This window comes from Oryzias melastigma, linkage group LG4, assembly GCF_002922805.2.
Source record: "Oryzias melastigma strain HK-1 linkage group LG4, ASM292280v2, whole genome shotgun sequence".
Lineage (NCBI taxonomy): Eukaryota > Metazoa > Chordata > Actinopteri > Beloniformes > Adrianichthyidae > Oryzias > Oryzias melastigma.
Genome location: NC_050515.1, coordinates 19892662 through 19904502, shown reverse-complemented (window position 1 = coordinate 19904502; position 11841 = coordinate 19892662). Strand labels below are relative to the sequence as shown.

At 36.1% G+C, this 11841-nt stretch overlaps 1 long non-coding RNA gene across 1 annotated transcript; it reads right to left on the bottom strand.

Moving 5' to 3' along the window:
- Nucleotides 1–3907: 3907 nt before the first annotated feature.
- LOC118598684 lies at nt 3908–5385 on the bottom strand. Its single transcript, XR_004947781.1, has 2 exons — nt 4863–5385; nt 3908–4771 (listed from the first exon to the last, which is right to left on the bottom strand). It is a non-coding gene; the product is annotated as an uncharacterized LOC118598684 (long non-coding RNA).
- Nucleotides 5386–11841: the final 6456 nt, after the last annotated feature.

The following is an 11841-nucleotide window of genomic DNA, read 5'->3' as shown; positions in this document are numbered from 1 at the left end:
ATTTTCAAGGGGATGTGGTCCTTCTGGATATGCTGTCTCTGAAGAAGTGATGGGAAACCACTTTGTCTGAAATTTTTCGAAGTCATGCTGCTTAGCATCCCTACCAGGAGCTCCAGGTTCCTGGCACCTGTCCTTCAAGCTGGCTCAGAGTTTGTGGAGAGGCTGGGAACTCACAGTTCTAGTCCACTAAATCTGGAACACAAATAGAACAAAATACAGAGAATGAATAACTAACCATTGCATTGACATGGAAGGGTTTTTATTTTTTCCTCACATTTCCAGTTTCTCTCTTTTTTTAGGATTCCATTCTAAAGAGTATTGCATGGATTGTAATATTGTTATAGTTTTCCAAACTCATAACAGGTGTGATTTTTTTTTTTACTTTCAAAAAATCCAGACAACACTAGACTGAAAAATAATGGCCTAAAATGAACATTAAATTACATTTTCAAACAAATGGGGTATTGACAGGCATATTTATGCAGTGATTTAAAAAAAAGTGAAAAGAATGAACTGTTCTTACCACAATTTCTTGATGGTGCATTTACATTGAAGGTTTGAGATATTTGGATTTTTTGGGATGTTGGAATCAAGGTGGAATATTTCCAAGTTTTCCAAGTGCACTTCATTCTGGTCATGACGGTATAGTGAAAACCAACACATTCTCACCCCCAAGTCGTCACATATTAACATTTGGTTAAGGACCACACAGCCTCACTTTTTAATGTTTTTGTGTCCCCAAGTCATCGTTTTTCAATTTACTCAGTGTTCCCATCAAATCACGAGTCCCCAGCCTCCGGGCCGTAAACCAGAACTGCGACGTGTGGCCAAACCAGACACTGGACCAGACGTGGTACCGGACGCGAACCAGGACTGGGTTATGGTTAGGGTACTGGTACTGGGTTTGCGACCCAGAGGTCGTAAACCAGAACCATTTCGCAGCCTTGTAGATAAAGTCAAACAGTAGGGTTTCTATTTCTTTTATGGTGTCTATGCAACTTTAGATGTGCAATTACTGCTTCTTTGCATATCACAATTGTGCAGTTGCTAATATATATATATATATATATATAATAGGATCATTTATCATCAGCAATTGACTTAATTCTCAAGTTGTTTCTCAAAATCATTCAATTTTTGACCTTTTGGCGCTGAAAGTTTCTCGTTCCCAGTGAAGTCACGTCTGATACCGGCTGCTCACCACTCACTTTCCTAGTAGTTTAACATCTGTTACACCTTTTGTGTTGTTGTAATTGTAAAATTGTGCAGTTAATTGTGTAACTGTGACCTATTTGGGCCACAGTAGGGGCTGTGGATGCCTGGCAAAAAAACAACTGTAAGAGCAGCAGGCGCAACCCAACTGCCACACCTTACCTTCATCACAAATCTCAGGTTGGATTTGAAACTGCTCTACATGCTCACAGGAGTAATAGACAAGAGTTCCATTAATTGGTTTAGGACAACGTGTCATGGACCAAAGCTGAGGTACCTCATTGGTGGATGTGACACAAATTTGTGACACAGTTTGATGATGCTAGACCCCGGCCCGGCGGCGCCCAATGCCAAACTAGCACTCTAGAACCTCAGATCTTAACTGTACAGGGACTTAACTTTGAAACTGGACATCCCTGTCATGCATATCACATTTGATGTAAATGCAGGGTTGATTTATTTCAAACATAACTCAGCAGAGAGAGCTCAATCACTCTGGAGCAACGTTCATCCCAAGAGCTTTGTGGCAGCTAAGTAATCCTCAATATACAAAAAAAAGATGCATAAAAAACCCAACCTCACGACACAAATAAAAAGTGTGCAACTTTCATTTGAACTTTTTATGAACCATAATCTCTAAATGAAATGAACCCCTCCACATGGATTTGCATGAGTTCTCTTAACTCAAAGCACAATTTCTTTTGTTGTAGCAAGAGACTTCTTTTTTTTTTTTTTCATTTCTTTTGGCAAGTGCTTTTATTCTCACAAACTTCGTTTGCATATTTACCTTCAAATAAATCTCCAAAACCACGGCGGACCACATGTTGAGACAGAAATTTGCATCACACATGGCTGAGCATCAAATGAGAGAAGCTCAAGTTTACCTGCTTCAATTTTTGTGAAGATTGCAGATCTCATTCGGCTTTAATTGCGCATCAGAGTGACTGTGATTGCAGAGGTGTGAAGGAGCTCATTTGTTCCATAATACCAGCAGTCAAGCATGATATTGTTAAAATCTCTCCTCATCTCCCATGTCTGCGTTTCAGACTTTGAGTCGCACAACTATTGTCTAAATGCAGCAGAGATGTAGAGGGTCTGTTCAGTTCTCCTGACATCACTCAGAGCCGCAGTTGTTCTACAGTCGTTCCAAGAGGATGAGAGAAGTTTGATTTATAATGAAAACGGGTTATAATTATTTGCACATCACTTTTTACAATTAAATGTATATAAAGAATTACATTTCATTAAAAACATCCATATTCAAGATGCTTTCCTGATATGTCAACAATGTTAAAACTACTTCAACTGACAAGTTTTTAAACTATAGCTGTTATCTATGAACCCCTAAGGTGGGAATTCACATTATTTCCCCCGCATCACCTTAATAGTAACTATATGTCCCTCTGTGGGAAGATGGAACGTTTCTGTTTTAAATTCAAATCTACAGGAAATTCAGACACACACATTCGATTTGTTGTATTTATTCTACATTCTGTAGAATGTTTAGAGTTTAACTATGATGAACATGTCAGACCTTTCCTCGTTGCAACTTGCAGAATATGTGTCCGCCAAACCCTTTAATGCCCCACCTGTAACTATTAAAACTGTGATGGAAAGTTTATTTCAGGTCAGGAAGCAAAACATGAGTGCACAGAAAAGGAAGCTCACCGAGGCTTACACACCACAGTTTGTTTCCTGGAGTAGTTCATTCTGTTCGGGCGAGTATGAAATCTGAACTGAACTCTGGTCTGCCTGAAAAACGGGGCTCCCAGTTTGCTTTCAAATGAATTTTGCTGCGGTTCACTACAGTGTGAGCACGCATGGACTGTTCATTGACTTGGAAAAAGTGTGAATCAAGGAAAGGTTGTAGAATGTCTTAGAGGTTAATGTTTTGGCTCGCTTCAGGTGATAATGCTTTAAAAGGAGCAGTGTTGTAACTCTGAATTTTTTTCCAGGTGGTTTGGTCTGCCTCTGACTTTGGAATTTCTATTATCATCTTTTTATACTACAAAAAGCTCTATGAATTACAAGTAACCATTGACACAGAGTCCCCAACCCACCGATGAGATACAAACTGTTGGAATTTCATTATTTTAGTATTTTACTGATGTTTAAATGAAATTGCTGTGCTTTAACAGCTTTTATTCAGGAAATGTGTAGAAGAATGTCATGCTGCATCACTAATGCTAATGCTAATGCAGTGCTAATCCTGGTTATTTTTTTTTATTCTACTTAAAAAACAACAAAAACTTAATCTAGAAATAATGAAGGACTTTTTCATTTATGTTTAATAATAATTGTCTAATAAAGTAATAGTTGAGACCAAAACAAACAAACATGCAAAGAAAAAAGAAAAACCTTAAATCAGTAGCATTAAAAGACAACATTGTACAGTAGTTGATTTCAAAACATTGGAAAACATTTACCTGTCAAATTATGTCTAAATCCTGATTTTCAAACCATAGAAATGCCCTTAGCTAAATGTGAGCATATGATATATTGTGGGCAATAAGTAAAACTGCAGGAAATCACAGGAAAGTAGGTGAAGTTGTAGCCACGATTTGAAAGATACAAATTTATGACACAAAAATACTAAAAGGACCATTTTTCTTTTGAATGTACTTAGTCTTTGTTGTCCAGACTGAATGTTTTCAAGACAAAATAATTAATGTGATTTGTATTTGTATTTTTTTTTGTTTTCTATGTATTGGTGTAACAAATGATCCAAGTAAATGTTGAAAAAGCAGAGACCAAAAAGGTATGATAGATTACAAACAATGGGAGTAAAGTGAGAACATAGTTTTTTTTAGGCTTCCTTTGAAATAATTTACCTTCTTCCTCCCTCTCCTTACACATTTTGAGCACACATTTTGCTCTCTTCATCTATCAAGTTGTATTTTCAAACATATTTTTTAAAGATAAATAAATGATTCATACTTTACATACAGTTAGCAAACTATCAAAATAATCACAAAAAGTTTTTTTTTTTTTTTTCTGTCATGTCTCTTTTCTTTTTTTGTCATTTACGTGCATTGGAACCAAATGATAATTGTTTGATTTGCAAAATAAAATTTTGATCTTTAGCCGTCTTTGTTTAAAAAGGGCAAAATTGTTGTCTGATCTGTCTGATTGTAGCTTGTTGTGACAAGATGTATGGGACTTTCTGGTTTTACTTTAAAGATTTTAGTAAGAAGTGCAACATATTTGATGTGTTTTACATTTACATATCTTTGTTTTACATTTGTTCCCCTCTGCCACTACCACCAAAAAAAAAAAGTCTGCTCACAAGGGTGACTATCTCTTTGAAGCAGCCGTGTTTTTTCTTTTTTTCCTTTTTTTATATAGGTCTGGGCTTCACCTTCCTCACCTGAGGTTAGATGCTCATGTGAGAAACACATCATGGACAAGAGAGCATAGATGCAAAGCAGCACAGTGGGGCCCACACATTCCGCATGGCAGGGTACATAATGGGTCGCCCAGTAAGGCCCATTGCTACACTCTCCGCTCCAGCTAAAGCCCATCGTTCCTCTTCTGCTCCTCAGGGACGCCAGGCTGCATCCTGTGAGAGCACAGTCTAATGTAACCAGCTCAGTCAGATATGGAAGCCCCAGATAAGGCCAAGGTGAGACTGATTGTGAGTGCCGGCGTACCTGCTTGCCCATTGTTGTTCCTCCCCTCTGAAGTTTTCCTGCTGCAGCCAGACGGGCAAAAAATGTGCAGCTGTGAGTGAAGATACATTAAAGATGAAATATGAGGTGGTGATCCCCCAGGGCTCCAGCAGGTTATAATAAATGCTGTCTCCTATTCTGTCTTTGTACAAAAACACCCTCATTCCTGCAGATATTATGAAAGGGGGTGGAAGTCAAGCAGAGGAATATGTATGAGTGTGTGTATGTGTGTGTTTTCCCCACACACACATACAAACTACAGAAGTATGCCGCACTGAAAAGGGTTAGCAAGCAGAGCCAAATGCTTCAAAGCCGAAAAGGCCAAAACCAAGCACATCACTCCAGATGAAACATACAGTACCTGAGCTTCACTTCATCTGTGGAAATTATCTCAAAGTGCAGCAAAACACTTTCACACTTTCAGTAGAAATGATCAAGTCCTCACCTTGTCTTCAGTTAGGTTAACATAACCTTATGTGTGGAAAAAAAACAGAGGCGTATTAAAGGGATCTGCTGCTTATAAAAAGAGAAGGATAAAACTCAATTTATTTTTTAATTACCAGTACAAAAACAGCACATGTCCGATCCCAACGGTAAGGATCTATTCACGGTACACCAACCGTGTCTGGTAAGTTGACCACAAAATACTGATTTGGGACACGATAATCTCACTGGTGCCAATCTCAAAGGGGCCATACCATAAAAATGTGACTTTTTAAGCTTTTAAGCTTTTATACTGTTTTATACTGTTTAATACTGCTTTTTATACTGTTAAAAGACCACTGGGAATGCTTCTACAATAAATCAATAGATGATTGGAATGTGACTTTAAGCACAAAACAATTCTTTCCCTTGACCTGATTAAGAACATTTTTGGGCTGTATCACAAGAGAGCATTATAATGTCAGTAGCTGGTTTAATTGATTCTAAAATAAATAAATACATAAATAAAAAGTGACCATTCGGATTGAGACAAATATCTTCCAAAAATGACAAAAAAGAGGTCTATTAGGTCTGTAACTAATATTGAGTGTCTGCTTGAAATTTGGACACATTCAGGAACTGGAAAAAAACTGTCAGATGAACTCCTAATTTTACAATGTTATGAACATTCTAACTGAATGAACAATACCGTGACAAAATAAAAACTGTGTTTCTGTGATGTAAACAAGCTGGGACATGACTTCCAGCAGACAGCTGTAAACACTGTCACCGCTGTATCGGTGTTTGTTTTAGGGTTGCTCAAGCATGAATGGTGAAAGGAGTTTTTGAGTGGAGCCAGGGGCGGCGAGCAATCAACCCTTCATCCTCTATCAGCCAGGCGCAGAACGAATGGTGTGCTGCGAGTTGGCCTTAAAGCACGGTGGTGGAGATGTGATGATAAGTCGATGGCTTCTGGTTTTGTAATTAGCATGACAGTATGCGATAGTGAGAGCCTGTTCAAATTAGTTTGAATATCTCTGCCATGAAAAAGCATGGGTTGGATGGTATATTTCCTGTGGCGGGGAACCAATTTCACTCACCATCCTTTTTAGTACATGGCAACTTTGCTGTTTTACTAAGACAAATATTTGTATCTGTTTGACATTAATACATTCTATTTTGCTTAAAATAACAAGAAAAGTAGATTCTTTCTTTCAGTAGTTGTGGGTTTGGGTTCTTCTTTACATTGAAGCCTTCCGGTCTTCTTGAAGGTCGAGTGAATTTGAAACCATTTGATTAGTGTGGAATTAGCCATCCAACATGTTACCACAAATTCCATTTAAACAATGCTGAGGAAACCAAGTTCTTAAGGGGTAAGAGCTTGAGTTTATTTTAAAGAAAAATGAATTAATTTTAAGTCTCAAATATGTTATTTAACGTCCAACTTTTTGCCTGTTTTTGACCTTCGTCCAGGTTTAAAAAAAAAAGTTGTTGCTTTTGTAAAACTCAGTTAAACTGGTTGCTCTCTGTTTTTTTTTTTCACAATACTGTATATGACTAGCAAGAAAATAAGTCTGTATAACTTTAAAGTCAGCTTTGGATTTACTGTGCAGCGTGGCTTTCAGAGTTTAATACTTAGGGAGAGAAATGAGCGAGGAAATCATTCCCAAGATGAGAATTGCTGTAGTCTGTAATTTAAAATATCCAGCAGCGAATTATGAGTCACCAGCAGAGTGTCAACAGAAAGCTCTGCTTCGGCTTAAAATGTCAGACTGCCGCCAGGACTCGGTTCTCAGCATCAAGGTCAGAGGAGAGAAAATGTTTTTGCTTTAGTTCTGTCATTTTGTGCATTACTGGGAGTTACAATCACTGCAGTAAAGAGAGTTTAACATGTCGGAGTAAAATTCCTCTTTGCTTTATATTTCTTTGGTTTTCTTCACATTGGATGGGATGTGTAAATTATTGAATACTGAGTTTTTCTTGAAATTTACAGTCTTGAAAGATTAAGATTCCTTCCAGTGATGGTTGAACAAAACAAGGGAACATTAATTAAACAAAAATAAATAAATTAAAGTATTCTTCACAATCAAACTTTAAATGAAATGTATTCAGGCCAATGCATGTGTTTTTTTGTTTGCTGTCACAGAAATATGTTTAAATTCTGACAGTCAAAATATTATGACATTTTAGGCTGATTAAATTCAATAGCGCTAACTCAAAGAATAAATCTACAAAGACTTTTTTTTTAAGTTGAAATGATGTACCATATTTTCCTCAATAAAATGCACCCGTGAAAGCCTTCATTTTTTTCTTAAAACAATGTATGGCCTTATAATTTGGAGTGCCTTTTATATAGATTAACTCTAGTAATGCTTACGGATGTACACGTCGATCTGTCAAAGTGTTTGGTTGGGTGTTATAGTGAATACGCTAACGCAGCTAACATGTAGCGGTGTCGGATTGTGTGTTTTCTTTTTTTTAACGTTACTAACAAGGTTAGAATCACAGTAATGTTTGTTTTAGCGGTATCAGTTTGCTTTTTTACATGTTGCAAACAAGCTTGCGAGTTACAGCTAACATGTTGCAGTATCAAACTGTTTCTTTACATGTTACTAGCAAGATTGGGAGTTAGTCAAGTGACAGTAACATTTGTTTTAACAGTATTGGTCTGTTTTTTCATGTGATGCAAACAAAGTTAGAAGTTACAAGGTAGTGTTATACACTAACGGGGCTAACTTGGCTAATGCTCAACATGGCTAACGTGTAGCGTGCTCCAAACAAGTTCAGTTAATATGAACACAGCACAGTTAATAAAGTTTGACTGACAGACTATTAGGTCTCACATAATGCACCTTTGGTGTGCCTCATGACTTAATTTTAAAACTAGATCAGTCATTGACGGTGCACAAGGATCCAATGCACTTGCTAAGTTTGAAAAAGGTGGGAAAAAAAGTTTGAAAGTTTAATAAATCTGTCATTTTTTAACTAGTAAATTCTGCAACTTCAAATAGTCAGAGCTCATTAAATAATGTTTTTCAATCAAGCTGGTCCCACATTTCATCATGCTATCACGGTCTATACAGCAGAACTGCTCCCCAAACTCTCTGCTCCCATATCCTTCCATTTTAATGTCTTTCCTTCCCATCAAAGTTCAGATTCGGTTTAGATTCCCCACATATCTTCTTCAGGCCTTTGAACAGTTTGATCCCATATGCGATCAGTGGACTTTCTGCAGCTTATATTCCCACTACTACCCATGGCTGTACTCTGACTCCCTCTCATCTGATAGCTTGAGAAATCTATGCATTTGCTCTGGAAGTCCACACAGTCCAGAAACTCTACACTGTGTCCTGGCTTAAACTTATTCCAATGGTAATAATATTAAAAGTAAAAAATAATGTTATCTATCTTTGACATAACAAAAGTTTAATAGAAAAAATAAGACATTGCAGCTATTGTTTATCAATCATGTGATTAAACAGAAAAAAATGTAACTGTAGTGTGACCATTAATTTTACCAATATCTTTTACAGACTGCAGTGCTTTCCAAACTACTAAAAATAATAAATAATAATGGTCCAGAGTGTCTTATTTATGGACTAATATTGTTTGTACTTATTGGTGTTTAAACAGTTTTGGGAGATAACCTACATGGCATTTGGTCAACATGTCAGTCTGTATTATTGTATTTTTTCTGAGCTGCAAACAAGGTTTCGTGTTATTGTAAATATGATAATATGGCTAATGTGTGGCGGTGTCTGATTTGTTTTAGAGCTAGCAAGGTGGGGTTTTTTTGTATGTTGCAAACAACGTTGGGAGTTAGTTATTTTAAATACACTAGCATATTTCAACTGTTTTTATATATGCTTCCAACAAAATGCGGAATTAATGTAGTCACAGTGGCATTTGTTTTAGCAATATTAGTTTATTTAACTTACAAACAACGTTGGGAGGTACTGGTATTATGAATACGCTAACATTTATAGATGTCAGACTGTTTTTTTTTAATGTTATTAACAAAGTTAAGAGTTGGCGTAGTCGCATTAACATTTCGTTTTACATGTTACAAACATGTTCATACCCTAACATGTGCAACGTGCATGTTACAAACAAGTGATTATAACGTTTGACTGACTGACAGACGTATCTCTGAATCTTTTTCTCACTTTAAGTGCCTTATAGTTCAACGCCCCTTAACAATGGCTTAAGTTCAAAAATAGGTCATTCATTGATGGTGCGCCCTACAATCCAGTTTGCCCTATAGTGGAAAAAATAGGACATTACACACATCTCTTCATCAGATCATTTAGGTTGATTTCCGTGTTTGTCTTAAAACACATGTCAAGTACATCCACAGAAAAAGACAACATGCATCATAGCACACCTTTCATCATTCTGCTCTCAGATCCTTAAAAATTGTAACTAGTGAATTTCAGCTGTTCTTGCTATAACTTGCAGGAGAAGAAGGTCCACCTCAATGTGTTTTTTAGAACCTGGTTCATTTTCTTTCTCGTTTATTTTCATCCACACTGCAAAAAGTGAAATCTAAATTAAATGAACTATTTTGAAACAAGAATATACATGTTTTTTTTGTTTTTTTTTTACTGTTAAGATCATTCTTCTCACTTAGTAGATTGTATGCCAGAGAATTTCCCTTATTTTAAGAGTTTTGGTTCTTAATTATCTCAATAAGATATTAAGGCTTGTTAAATTTTATTACCTATTATGAGTAAAAACTTGAAACTCAATAGTTACAACAGTAACATTATCTTCATTCAATCCTGTGCCATTTGTATGGCCTAGATCAATACAGGAGTTTTGCCTTAATTCAATAATTTCAAGTAAATGATAATGCATAGTGAGGAAAGAATAGTGATAACAGTTCACTATTCTTTTCGATGAATAGAAACGTACCATTGTTTTTAGTATATTATATTTGGCTTGTTTCAAGAAACAGATACTTCATCATTAGGATAACGTCAAGATAACATTACTATCAAAATCTTAATTAAAAAATCACTTTGAACATTTTGAGAAAATTGGTCTTAGAAATTATATTTATATTAATCAAAATGAGCTTGATATTAGTAAAAATAAACATACTGTAAGATATCCATGATGCTTTTGAGGTTAGATATTATTACTTCACAAGCCAAATTTTCTTTTTCTGTTGGCAGATATGTTTTCTTACTTTAAGCAACATTAACCTTATTTTAGTACATTCTTTTCTTGTTTTTTAAAACTGACTGCAGTGCATTTGCTGTATCTGACAGAAAAATCAAACGGTACCAAAGTTCAGTTTCCTCCCCCTCTGTCTGTGTACGTGCATCCTTAAAGATGTGTTAGTCCACCTTCAAAAAGCTCCGACAAAATTCAAACCACGGGAGGCAATGCCAGGAGAAGCGGCCTGCTGTGCACAGCCAGGTAAAATGTGAAGGACATCAAGGCGCATGGCACAAAAGGAACACTTTGATCAAAATCCAACAGACATGCTGTAAAATTTGATTCACAGCAAACATGGAAAGAAGTTCCCACAGACAACCTTCTCCAAAAAAAACCTCAATTTTCGCAGGGGAGCATCGCTTTAAAGCTCAACATCTTAAAAGGAAAATCTTTTGCTTATTATTTTTGTTCTCAACAGCAAAGCACTTGGGTTATTCAATTTCCTCCTACCGCCCTCACTTAATATTTCAATTAACCTATTCATCCCCTCTTCCTGCTGGAATTGCAGGGTTTGACTTTGGAAGTTTTTAAATTGAAGCCAAATGTGTTGATTTCCTGCCTCACAGGCCAAACCGTTTTGCTCTCCTTTGCTGAGAAATCACACAAAGCTTTCACACTCAGGGGGGAGGACTCTAAGACATGCAGGTGGGGGCGGAGTGTAACAAGGTGTTTGTGCGGCGCAGATAAGCACGCATGCGGGGAAAGTTTGTGGTAAAAAAGGAGTCTTGAAGTTGAAAAAACACTTTACTTTTAAATAGACTTTGTTTTTTTATTGTTTTGAGGTAATTTAGTTGAATGGTATGACAGAGTATTAACTTTATATAAAGTTGCAATATTTTAAGTCATAAAATTTTGAGAAATAAAATTGTAATTTTATCAGAATAAATGTGTGAATTTATAAGAATATCACTGTAATTTTACAAGAATTAGTTAAATTCAGGTAAAATTATGACTTTTTTCTAAGAATTAAGTCGTAAATTTATGTGAAAAAAGTTTAAATTTTGAGATTAAACCAGTATAATTATTAGAAAAAAAACCAAAATTTTCTAAAATATAGGCTAGTCAGTTGTGTAAGTTTCCATTCACATTACATGCCGACTAAATCCAAAATTGCAGACATTCAACGTGACGCCAAAAGGCTTTAGTTTATCATATTATGCTGTAATGCAACCACAGTAAAGGCACACCCACTGGAAATACACTCCTTGTCAATCAAAAATCTTTTCAAGAAAAAAAATCTGTAATTGTCCTCATACTTAAATTAAAACAATGTTGACCCTCTAAAAGACTTAATATTCCCTTATTTGCTATAAGC